Source organism: Bos indicus, chromosome 1 (genome assembly GCF_029378745.1).
Source record: "Bos indicus isolate NIAB-ARS_2022 breed Sahiwal x Tharparkar chromosome 1, NIAB-ARS_B.indTharparkar_mat_pri_1.0, whole genome shotgun sequence".
Classification (NCBI taxonomy): Eukaryota; Metazoa; Chordata; class Mammalia; order Artiodactyla; family Bovidae; genus Bos; species Bos indicus.
In genome coordinates, this window is record NC_091760.1 from 105,890,900 (window position 1) to 105,904,212 (window position 13,313).

Genomic DNA, 13,313 nt, shown 5'->3' on the forward strand with positions numbered 1-13,313 from the left:
ACTCCATTTGGCTTGAAATGTGGTAGCTGTGCCAAAGCACATAGAAAAGACTATTAAAATGGTACACTTCTATGATTAGACACATCAACTTCCTGGAAGATTTACCATCTAAAGATTAAAGAACCATGATCTTCAGGATAAACTCCATCTCCTGCAAAAAAAAAAAACATTGGCAGTTTTGAAATTTTGTTTTAATTTCCCACTGTACACATAGTGCAATTTATTTCTTATTAGTTTGCCTAAACTTTACTGCTGAAGCCTCTCTAATATAGGGAGCTTCCATTTCTGGAACATTTGCAGGAAAGCATGCAAACACTCTTACTCTCAAGCATATAAGCAGATCTAGTACCTCTTTCAATCAGCTCAGCTAAAAGTAATATCATCATAACATCTAATATCATCATAACATCTACTCATGCAGGAACTTGAAAAACTCAGAAAGTTAACACTTTTGAGTAAAAGTCATTTCTAATTGTTGAAGGCTACAGGACTTTATTATGCTCAAACTACCACACAATTGCACTCATCTCACACGCTAGCAAAGTAATACTCAAAATTCTCCAAGTCAGGTTTCAACAGTACATGAATAGTGAACTTCCAAATGTTGAAGCTGGATTTAGAAAAGGCAGAGGAAACAGAGATGAAACGGCCTATATCCGTTGGATCACTGAAAAAAGCAAGAGAGTTCCAGAAAAATATCTATTTCTGCTTATTGACTATGCCAAAGCCTTTGACTGTGTGGATCACAAAAAAACTGTGGAAAATTCAAGAGATGGGCATACCAGACCACCTGACCTGCCTTTTGAGAAATCTGTATGCAGGTCAGGAAGCAACAGTTAGAACTGGTCATGGAACAATGGACAGGTTCCAAATTGGGAAAGGAGTACGTCAAGGCTGTATATTGTCACCCTGCTTATTTAACTCAGATGCAGAGTACATCATGAGAAATACTGGGCTGGATGAAGCACAAGCTGGAGTCAAGATTGCCAGGAGAATTATCAATAACCTCAGATATGCAGATGACACCACCCTTACAGCAGAAAGTGAAGAAGAACTAAAGAGCCTCTTGATGAAAGTGAAAGAGGAGAGTGAAAAAGTTGGCTTAAAACTCAACATTCAGAAACCAAAGATCATGGCATCCAGTCCCATCACTTCATGGCAAATAGACAGTGAAAAAATGGAAACAGTAAGAGATTTTGTTTTGGGGGGCTCCAAAATCACTGCAGATGGTGACTGAAGCCATGAAGTTAAAAGGTGCTTACTCCCTGGAAGAGAAGTTATGACCAACAGCATATTAAAAAGCAGAGATATTACTTTGCCAACAAAAGTCCATCTAGTCAAGGCTATAGTTTTTCCAGTAGTCATGTATGAATGTGAGAGTTGGACTATAAAGAAAGCTGAGCACCAAAAAACTGATGCCTTTGAACTGTGGTGTTGAAGAAGACTCTTGAGAGTCCCTTGGACTGCAAGGAGATCCTATCAGTCCATCCTAAAGGAGATCATTCCTGGGTGTTGATTGGAAGGACTGATGTTGAAGCTGAAACTCCAATATTTTGGCCACCTGATGCAAAGGGCTGACTCATTTGAAAAGACCCTGATGCTGGGAAAGATTGAGGGCAGGAGGAGAAGGGGATGAAAGAGGATGAAATGTTTGGATGGCATCACCGACTCGATGGACATGAGCTTGAGCAAGCTCCAGGAGTTGGTAAAGGATAGGAAAGCGTGACGTGCTGCAGTCCATGGGGTTGCAAAGAGTCAGACACGACTGAGTGACTGTACTGAACTTGAGGACTTTATTAATTTTTCAATTTTTATTTTATATTGGAGTAAAGTTGGTTTACAAAGTTTGTTAGTTTCAGGTGTACAGCAAAGTGATTTGGTTATACACATACATATATCCATTCTGTTTTTCAGATGTTTTCCCATATAGATTATTACAGAATATTGAATAGAGTTCCCTTTGCAATACAGTAGGTACTGGTTGATTATTTCATACACAGTAATGTGTGTATGTTAGAGGAATTTAATTTTTTTCTCTCCCTAATATGGGTACAGAGGAATTCTGCCACGTAAGTGCCATATGGTAAGTTACTCATCTCTGAGACTTATGACATTACCCATAAAATCTGCTTCAAGCTATAATTGCCATTTTTCTGACTGAGGCACCTTTCCTCACTCTTCTCAGCTTCTTACTCTCACCCAATGGTAAATTTAAAGCTGGGGTAGCAATACATGGCTTGCCAGGTAAGGGAAGAGTAGGTAGTAAAAGGTGGGGTGCATATCACATTCTGAAAGAAGTTATGGGAAAAGGCAGGAGGAATTCAATACAGAGGCTAATAGTCAACCACTTTCTATGGTCAAGAGAGAGATGAAGACTAATCATGTTCATCATGGAAGGAAGGAGTAACTGCAACTGCAAGAAAAGAAGTAAGGAATAGCTTGATATAGGAAACAAGTAGAAAAGTCCTAATTGATCCTGATACTAAGGGTTTGACTCCTAGCCCTTAACTTAGGCACTTCTTACCTACATGTGGGAAGCATATAAAAAAAACGAGTTGAAGTCAACAAGAAGGAAACACTGCAGCAACAAGGAAGAGAAATTTATTTTTGATGGTTTGTCTTCAACATACTTCTGTTCATCTTTGATTATGGGTTTGAGTCTACTGTTTTACTACAGATAACCTTGAAGGCAATAGCTATACATATACTTTACAATTCATTCAACAAATATATTCATTCATAGGATTGCAATAGGATGTGTACCAAAATGCACAAGAGTGTCTCGCCTATGGAGATGCTTAGATCTAATGAGGGAGATATTTCTCTCTCAAATAATTTCAAAGTGAGCAAGAATAAGAAACCACAATGCTGTTAGAATTCAAAAGTGACAGAGTGCACATCCCAGCCGAGATACTAGGGTACCTCATAGAGACAGAACTCAAACTAAACCATAACAGAGGAGTACAATTTCAATAGAAATGAAGAAGAATAAAAGAGCGTACAATGGAAGGAAAGTCAAAAATTCCAAGAATTAGGTTTTTTTTTTTCATTAATACAGAGGAAGCAAACCTCCTTAAAGGAGAAACTGAAAGGTGAGGCTGAAAATCAAGGTAGCTAACAAACTCAATTAAAATAAAAGGTCTGTTTCTGATTAAAACAGTGAAGAGCTTAGCATAGCTCTAAATGTGAATTGGTGCAGATCAATTCCCTAATTCCACTATAATTAGAACATGTCTGTGGAGTTTATTAAACACAAACCATGACATGGACATTACTTCAGATATTTAGAAAAACTAAGTTTTTTCACCACACTGCTGGCACAAAATGATTTCACATACAATTTCTTCCAATTCTCCAGTGATAATATTGCTAAAATATTTCCCCAAAATATATTTATCAAAATAGAGAGGTGCTACTAATCTGATTTGCAACACTGCTGCTACTGCTGCTAAGTCACTTCAGTCGTGTCCGACTCTGTGTGACCCCATAGACGGCAGCCCACCAAGCTCCCCCATCCCTGGGATTCTCCAGGCAAGAACACTGGAGTGGGTTGCCATTTCCTTCTCCAATGCATGAAAGTGAAAAGTGAAAGTGAAGTCGCTCAGTCCTATCCGACTCTTAGCGAACCCATGGACTGCAGCCTACCAGGCTCCTCCATCCATGGGATTTTCCAGGCAAGAGTACTGGAGCGGGGTGCCATTGCCTTCTCCGATTTGTAACACAGGGGTTTACAACGGATTCCTTTCTCTGATATTCACACAGAGAAATTTAAGGATGTGAGCATCTGGCATTAAATTCTTTGTCAACCAATTTTTATGTTGCAAGAAATCTAAAAGTCTTTATCAACTGGTTTTGAAAAGAAATTTATGTAAAGGTTGATTGCCAAAAAAAAAACAAAAAAGTAAGTAGATACAGCAGAAAAACAAGATGGTTTGCAGACAGCCTTGGGAAAAAGAAAACTTTACATCCTGGATCCCAGCATCAGGTAAAAGATGTGAGAATAGTAATAATAAAGCCAGAGGACTCCATTCTGCCACATTTGCATGAAATTAGGAAAAACTTGGGCAAAATCCAGGAGATAGTGAAGGACAGGGAGGCTTGGCATGCTGCAATCAAGAGTCAGACAGGACTTAGCAACTGAACAACAGGAAAAACAGAACTAAAAAATTCAAACAACTTTGTGCTGTAGGAAGAACCTTTGAGAGATTCTTTTGGTTAAATCTGGAAAGTTTGTCTAATCAGGATAAATAGAATACATTTTTTCCATAAGTTTTCAAGTGATGTGGGTTTCTTCCCACATTTCAAGCATTTGAAATTCCTCTCATTTTCTGAGACAATGATGAGTTCCAAAAGGCATAAGTCTATAAAGTAAAGTCACAATCATCCTTCACCATTTTATTAGGGTCAAGATAAAATCATGCCCAATGAATAAGACAAATAAAACCATAGAGCAATATAGCAGTCAGAATGAAGTTAAATACTAAAGTTTTCCTCTATGTAGAATGTTATTTTTATAGTAGTATAATCTAATTTGTATAATAATATCCAATATTATTACATATAAGTATAACAATAATCAGATATGCAGATGACACCACCCTTATGGCAGAAAGTGAAAGAATTAAAGAGCCTCTTGATGAAAGTGAAAGAGGAGAGTGAAAAAGTTGGCTTAAAACTCAACATTCAGAAACCAAAGATCATGGCATCCAGTCCCATCACTTCATGGCAAATAAATGGGGAAACAGTGGCTGACTTTATTTTTCTGGGCTCCAAAATCACTGCAGATGGTGATTGCAGCCATGAAATTAAAAGATGCTTACTCCTTGGAAGGAAAGTTATGACCAACCTAGATAGCATATTAAAAGGCAGAGATATTACTTTGCCAACAAAGGTCCATCTAGTCATAGCTATGGTTTTTCCAGTGCTCATGTATGGATGTGAGAGATGGACTATAAAGAAAGCTGAGCGCCAAAGAATTGATGCTTTTGAACTGTGGTGTTGGAGAAGACTCTTGAGAGTCCCTTGGACTGCAAGGAGATCCAACCAGTCCATCCTAAAGGAGATCAGTCCTGGGTGTTCATTGGAAGGACTGATGTTGAAGCTGAAACTCCAATACTTTGGGCAACTGATGCAAAGAGCTGACTCATTTGAAAAGATCCTGAGGCTGGGAAAGATTGAGGGCAGAAGAAGAAGGGGATGACAGAGGACGAGATGGATGGATGGCATCACTGAATCAATGGACATGGGTTTGGGTGGACTCCAGGAGTTGGTGATGGACAGGGAGGCCTGGCATGCTGTGGTTCATGGGGTCGCAAAGAGTCGAACATGACTGAGTGACTGAACTGAACCTAATTTAGTTATTTGGATATTACAAATTTATCTTTGTTTGCAAAACTAATCTGTCATAGCAATATCAGTGTTTTATATTCTTTGTTATAAAAGATTCCCTGAAGGGTAGTTTTTTGAAGTTATTATGGAAGGATAATCTATTGTGCTATTATTTGTATTTAATTCTCCCTGTATCTTTCTTTCTTACATTAAAAAAAAAAAAAAAAAATGGCTGGGTTTGAACTCTATAGTTGCCAGAAGAGGAACCTCCTTTTTTTTTTTCCTAAAAACTTGGGTGTTTTAAGGGAAGTATGCCAGATAATCACAGAGAGGGGTTGCTGCTGCTGCTAAATCACTTCAGTTGTGTCCGACTGTGCGCGACCCCATAGTTGGCAGCCCACCAGGCTCCTCTGTCCCTGAGATTCTCCAGGCAAGGATACTGGAGTGGCTTGCCATTTCTTTCTCCAATGCATGCATGCATGCTAAGTCACTTCAATGCATGCATGCATGCTAAGTCACTTCAATCGTGTCTGACTCTGTGCAACCCCATAGACAGCAGTCCACCAGGCTCCTCTGTCCACAGGATTCTCTAGGCAAGAATACTGGAGTGGGTTGCCATTTCCTTCTCCACAGAGAGAGGAGAAAGACAGAAAAGCTCCTGAGGTGAGGAACAATATTTGGTATTATTATCTAGATTAGAGAGAGCAGACAGATTTGAAAGTATCACTACCAAATATTTGTGCTTTCCCAGAAATGAGAACTGACCATATTTTGAAAGGAAATATTTGCTCAGTAAATCTAGGGAAGCTGGATGCTAGGTATCAAGGCCTTCAGCCTCAGGAAGGATTTTCAGCAAGAAACACTGTGGGCCTAGATTGTATGACCAGCAAATACATGAGAACTGAAATACCTCATTCTGAATTAGACAGTTCCAATGATCTCTGTTCGTTTCAAGGCAAACCATGCAATATCACGGTACTCCAAGCCTATGCCCCAACAAGTAACGCTGAAGAAGCTGAACCAGAAGCTGAAGTTGAACAGTTCTATGAAGACCTACAAGACCTTTTAGAACTACCACCCAAAAAAGATGTCCTTTTCATTATAGGGGACTGGAATGCAAAAGTAGGAAGTCAAGAAACCTGGAGTAATAGGCAAATTTGGCCTTGGAATAACAAATGAAGCAGTGCAAAGGTTAATAGAGTTTTGCCAAGAGAATGCACTGGTCATAGCAAACACCCTCTTCCAGCAACACAAGAGAAGACGCTACACATGGACATCACCAGACGGTCAACAACGAAGTCAGATTGATTATATTCTTTGCAGCCAAAGATGGAGAAGCTCTATACAGTCAACAAAAACAAGACCAGGAGCTGACTGTGGCTCAGACCATGAACTACTTATTGTCAAATTCAGACTTAAATTGAAGAAAGTAAGGAATACAACTAGACCATTCAGGTATGACCTAAATCAAATCCCTTATGATTATACTGTGGAAGTGAGAAGTAGATTTAAGGGCCTAGATCTGATGGATAGAGTGCCTGATGAACTATGGACAGAGGTTCGTGACATTGTACAGGAGACAAGGATCAAGACCATCCCCATGGAAAAGAAATGCAAAAAAGCAAAATGACTGTCTGGGGAGGCCTTACAAATAGCTGTGAAAAGAAGAGAAGTGAAAAGTAAGGAGAAAAGGAAAGATATAAGCATCTGAATGCAGAGTTCCAAAGAATAGCAAGAAGAGGTAAGAAAGCCCTCTTCAGCAATCAATGCAAAGAAATAGAGGAAAACAACAGAATGGGAAAGACTAGAGATCTCTTCAAGAAAATTAGAGATACCAAAGGAACATTTCATGCAAAGATGGGTTCGATAAAGGACAGAAATGGTATGGACCTAACAGAAGCAGAAGATATTAAGAAGACATGGCAAGAATACACAGAAGAACTGTACAAAAAAGATCTTCATGACCAAGATAATCACGACGGTGTGGTCACTCACCTAGAGCCAGACATTCTGGAATGTGAAGTCAAGTTGGCCTTAGAAAGCATCACTACGGACAAAGCTAGTGGAGGTGATGGAATTCCAGTTGAGCTATTTCAAAACCTGAAAGATATTGCTGTGAAAGTGCTACACTCAATATGCCAGCAAATTTGGAAAACTCAGCAGTGGCCACAGGACTGGAAAAGGTCAGTTTTCATTCCAATCCCAAAGAAAGGCAATGCCAAAGAATGCTCAAACTACTGCACAATTGCACTCATCTCACATGCTAGTAAAGTAATGCTCAAAATTCTCCAAGCCAGGCTTCAGTAATATGTGAACCATGACCTTCCAGATGTTCAAGCTGGTTTTAGAAAAGGCAGAGGAACCAGAGATCAAATTGTCAACATCCGCTGGATCATGGAAAAAGCAAGAGAGTTCCAGAAAAGCATCTATTTCTGCTTTATTGACTATGCCAAAGCCTTTGACTGTGTGGATCACAATAAACTGTGGAAAATTCTGAAAGAGATAGGAACACCAGACCACCTGATCTGCCTCTTGAGAAACCTGTATCCAAGTCAGGAGGCAACAGTTAGAACTGGACATGGAACAACATACTGGTTCCAAATAGGAAACGGAGTATGTCAAGGCTGTATATTGTCGCCCTGCTTATTTAACTTATATGCACAATACATCATGAGAAATGCTGGGCTGGAAGAAGCACAAGCTGGAATCAAGATTGCCGGGAGAAATATCAATCACCTCAGATATGCAGATGACACCACCCTTATGGCAGAAAGTGAAGAGAAACTAAAAAGCCTCTTGATGAAAGTGAAAGAGGAGAGTGAAAATGTTGGCTTAAAGCTCAACATTCAGAAAACAAAGACCATGGCATCTGGTCCCATCACTTCATGGCAAATAGATGGGGAAACAGTGGAAACAGCGTCAGACTTTATTTTGGGGGGTTCCAAAATCACTGCAGATGGTGATTGCAGCCATGAAATTAAAAGGCGCTTACTCCTTGGAAGGAAAGTTATGACCAACCTAGATAGCATATTGAAAAGCAGAGATATTACTCTGCCAACAAAGGTCCATCTATTCAAGGCTATGGTTTTTCCAGTGGTCATATATGGATGTGAGAGTTGGACTATGAAGAAAGCTGAGCGCCAAAGAATATATGCTTTTGAACTGTGGTGGAGAAGACTCTTGAGAGTCCCTTGGACTGCAAGGAGATCCAACCAGTCCATTCTGAAGGAGATCAGTCCTTGGTGTTCATTGGAAGGACTGATGTTGAAGCTGAAACTCCAATACTTTGGCCACCTGATGAGAAGAGTTGACTCATTGGAAAATACCCTGATGCTGGGAGGGATTGTGGGCAGGAGGAGAAGGGGACGACAGAGGATGAGATGGCTGGATGGCATCACCGACTCAATGGACATGAGTTTGTGTGAACTCCGGGAGCTGGTGATGGACAGGGAGGCCTGGCGTGCTGCGATTCATGGGGTCACAAAGAGTCGGACACGACTGAGAGACTGATCTGATCTGATCTGATCCATATATATGTGTTAATATCCGATATTTATTTTTCTCTTTTTGACTTACCTCACTTGTGTAACAGATTCTAGTTTCCTCCACTGCAGTTCAACTGATTCACATTTGTTCCTTTTTATGACTAAGTAATATCCCATTGCATATTTGTACCACATCTTCTTGATATATTCATTTGTCAATGGACATTCAGGTTGCTTCCATGTCCTGGCTACTGTAAATACTGCTACAATGTCATTGCTCACATTTTAATCAAGAGTTGTAGAACTCTGAAGCATTTGTAGAATTTGAAATTCGTAGGATTCTGAAGTAGTATTTACCTTGGCTTTTATCTCTAGTCTAACATTTACGAACCAGAGTATTAAAATAGAGGAAAAATCCCTTTCTTCCTAAAAATGACTTTTACTTTGCAATTTTCTCCATCAGAATGTATTTAATCACATTTTTGTGTTTCTAACACCCATCCTTACTGTCAACAGATGGATGCAAAAAAACTAGCAATTGTCATCTTTAGCCATTCTTAGAATGAGTACTTATTTTAATATGCCCAGAAAAGTTTCTCTTTTGAAGGCACTTACAGTGGAAAAATTTTTATTTAAATGATCATGGATGTCTGCTAAGAAATCCAGAATTTTCTGCAGAAAGTACTGGAAGCCACCAATTCAAATATGGAAATCAACACTGCACTGCTGCTGCTGCTGCTGCTAAGTTGCTTCAGTCATGTCTGACTCTGTGAGACCCCATAGACAGCAACCCACTAGGCTCCTCTGTCCCTGGGATTCTCCAGGCAAGAATACTGGAGTGGGTTGCCATTTCCTTCTCCAATGCATGAAAGTGAAAAGTGAAAGGGAAGTCGCTCAGTCATGCCCAATTCTTAGCAACCCCATGGACTGCAGCCACCAGGCTCCTCTGTCCATGGGATTCTCCCGGCAAGAGCACTGGAGTGGGATGCTATTGCCTTCTCCCAACACTGCACACTGAGGTTATTTTGTTCTAAGTTCACCATCATGTTCAACTCCTTTGTTAGTTCCCTAAGAGATGCATCTTTCTCTTTTCCAGGCAATAATTACATGCTCTAGTGCATTTATTTATGATATTCAAACTGATGAGTTAATAGAAGAAACATGTACTGCTAGTTAGTAGGAAATAACCATTTAGTCACTAATTTGCAATGAGATCTTAGACAATTTGCAATTTCCTGGAACTCAGTTTTCTAAATTGTAGTGAAAGTGAATATATGTTTGCTAACATCCCTCCCAGACGTTTTACCCAAATTCTTTGATTTTACAGTAACCAAAGAAAACTAATCTACTCTAAGAGGCTCTGAAGAAGCCTTAGAAAGTAAGGATAAGGAGGAGCCTCTCCATATTATGATATAAAAATAATGACTGCTCTCCAAAATCTGACTGATCCAACAAATCTGAGGACCTCAGAATTACTCTTATTTTTATAACAATTTCCCCAAGTAAAACATTCAACAGTATTTTGTATTTGAAAGTATTAAAGGGTATAAAGATTGCAACAGGAAAAATTATCCAAAAGTTTGAAATTAGGTAGAATGATAAGGATAAATTTTTAACATTACGATAAAACACTTTCTATAATTCCACTGTATTATTTTTACTCTCTTGAGGAGACATAACTTTCTATGACAGATTATCCATAAGTGATTCAGGCCTAAGCATTTATAACTCTATGAAATCAGGGATTCATTTACATCAAATTGATGAAGGGTGATCTTCTCCCCTTACCTGGTGGAGAAAATAACCCCAAAGTTCATGGAGGCATGTCCTAGAGGACATAAACCTTATTTCATCATTCTTTTTGCCACTGATTATAAATCCTAGTTCCTTATGGTCTCTTTAGATCACTTCCTGGCTTCCCTGATAGCTCAGTTAGTAAAGAATCTGCCTGCAATGCCAGAGACCTGGGTTCAATCCCTGGGTTGGAAAGATCCCCTGGAGAAGGGAAAAGCTACCAGCTCCAGTATTCTGGCCTGGAGAAATCCATAGACTGTATAGACCATGGGGGTCACAAAGAGTCAACCATGACTCAGTGACTTTCACTTCATTTCATTTCACTTCACTGTCATTCTACCTGTTACCTCATCATTCAGTCAAAGGAAGCTTTAACCCACACCTGGTTATCTGTTTTGTATGAGATTATATTGCAAGTAATTTGTAAACTGTGCTTTCAGAAGTGGGATTTTCCTAGAAAGAATAGCTTCTTTCCTTAAAAAAAAAGCACCAAAAAAAGTCCCCTCTAATCAAGTTCCCTACATTTTTTAAAGCTCCATTCTGTTATAAAACAAGTTTAATATACGGTGCTGATCATATTTTCATATGTTCCATAATCACCAATTTTGGTTTCTCACTCTCTTCACCTCTCTAGCATAGAGTTTACCTATATATAAAAGACTTTTTATTTCTGAGAGAATTGGCTCCTCCTTCTCCCCTAGCTTAAACTGAAACAAAGAGCAAATCTTGACAATTCACCTATTATAATAGTACTTCTATTTTTTTATTTAACAGAAAACAGCTTGTCTTAACAGTAAAGATGAAGTGACAGAAAATAAATGAGTTTCTATACTTAAATCAAGGATTTTGTTACCAAAGCAACCAGAATCTACAATTTATATAAAGCAGATCATCTTCTATGATAAGAATACAACCAGAAATATTCTGGCAATGAACTGATCTTAGAAATTATAATTATTGGCAAAACTAATACAATTATGTAAAGTTTAAAAATAAAATAAAATTGGAAGAATAAAAAAAAAAAATAAAGAAATGAAAAAATAACATTTTTACAATTTACTGAGAGTACACTAATATCTTATAGTGATCATCTGTTCCTGTTATTTTTATCCTCATGAAAATGAAAACATTTTTTTTTAAAAAACAACACACCTCTAGACACAGAGGGAATGACTATGAAAACTTAGAGGACCCAGAAGGAAAACATAAATACTTTTTTAAGATCAGCCACATTTATCACCTGGCAAAAGTTGCTATGGTAACTCCCAACTGGAGTTGAACCTGGCCTTCATTTTACTTTAAACTTTGGATCCATGAAACACAATAGCCAGGATCAAATTATTGGGAGTACGTTCATGAATAGTCTTCCCAGGTGGCTCTGGTGGTAAAGAACCCACCTGTCAATGCAGGAGATGTAACAGTTCGATCCCAGGGTCGGGAAGATACCCTGAAGGGGGGCATGGCAATGCACTCCAGTATTCTTGCCTAGAAAATGTCATGGACAGAAGAGCTTGGCATGCTTTAGTCCATAGGGTCACAAAGAATCAGACACAACTGAAGCGACTTAGCATGCACACATACATGTTCATTGAGTATACAAATATTACATCAGAACTGTAAAGAAACTAATGAGTAGTAAAGATATTTTCAATTGAGATTGATTTAATAACTTGTTAAAATTTACCTGTGTGACATGGGGGTTGCTTTTATTGTCAGAGTTTAGTTATTTTTTCAGTATCTTTAACTCTTGAAATTCCTTTCATTTGCTTTTAATATTAGGTTGAATGGACAAACAAATTCACTGTTATGTAAAAACTAGACTAAGCTATAAATTCTCTTCTTATAGTCCTTGTCAAATGTAAAAGAACTAAGTACAATATTATTCATTTTGACTACTATGAAAATTTATTTTCCTCAAATTTCCTATTAGTACATTTGTTGCGATGTGTGACTTGGCATTAGAAGACAGTTTAGAAAATGTTCAATATCAAAAGCGAAATTAAAGCCAAACATCAAGTTTGTACTTGACATCAAGTTTGCACTTGACTTGTAACACCATTTTCATGGCAAAAGGTGGTGCCTGAAACTACATACGTATTTTGTTTTTGTTTCTTTCTAAATAGTATGTGAGTATATTAAAGTCACCTATTTGCAGCTGTATAATAATAGGTTCTGCTGTCCAATTTCTTGGAAATATTGTGAGACTTCCACTTGGGAATGAAACATACTAAACATATGTAAGAAAGAAAAAATGCAAATCTTTTCCTCTTACTCCTCTTCCTTCCCTGTGAAAACAATTTAAGGCCAACTCAATAGATGGGACCAAACAAGATATACATTCACACAGGATCAAGAAAGAGGGAGGCAGGCGAGTGACATGGAGCAGTGTTGACAACCCAAGATGGGAGCAGGGAATCTACCTAGAGTAAGCTCAGTGTGGGGACTGTGGGAGGCCAGAGAGGGCAAAGAGAGGCTTCTGCACAGGACGGCAGCCCAGGACAGTATTCCAGAGCATGAGCAGGTGGAGGAGGGCATCCACACAAGTCAGTGATGAGCTGTCAGAGCCAAACCAGAGTAAGAAAGGCATTCAATTAAAGTAGGAGGGGTGACCTGGTAGTGAGTGCCAGAGTACAGGTGGGCTGGAGATGGCCTCACCAAGGGGCATCCCTGGAGTGAGAGTGGTGGGGATGTGTTCTGTCCATGAGT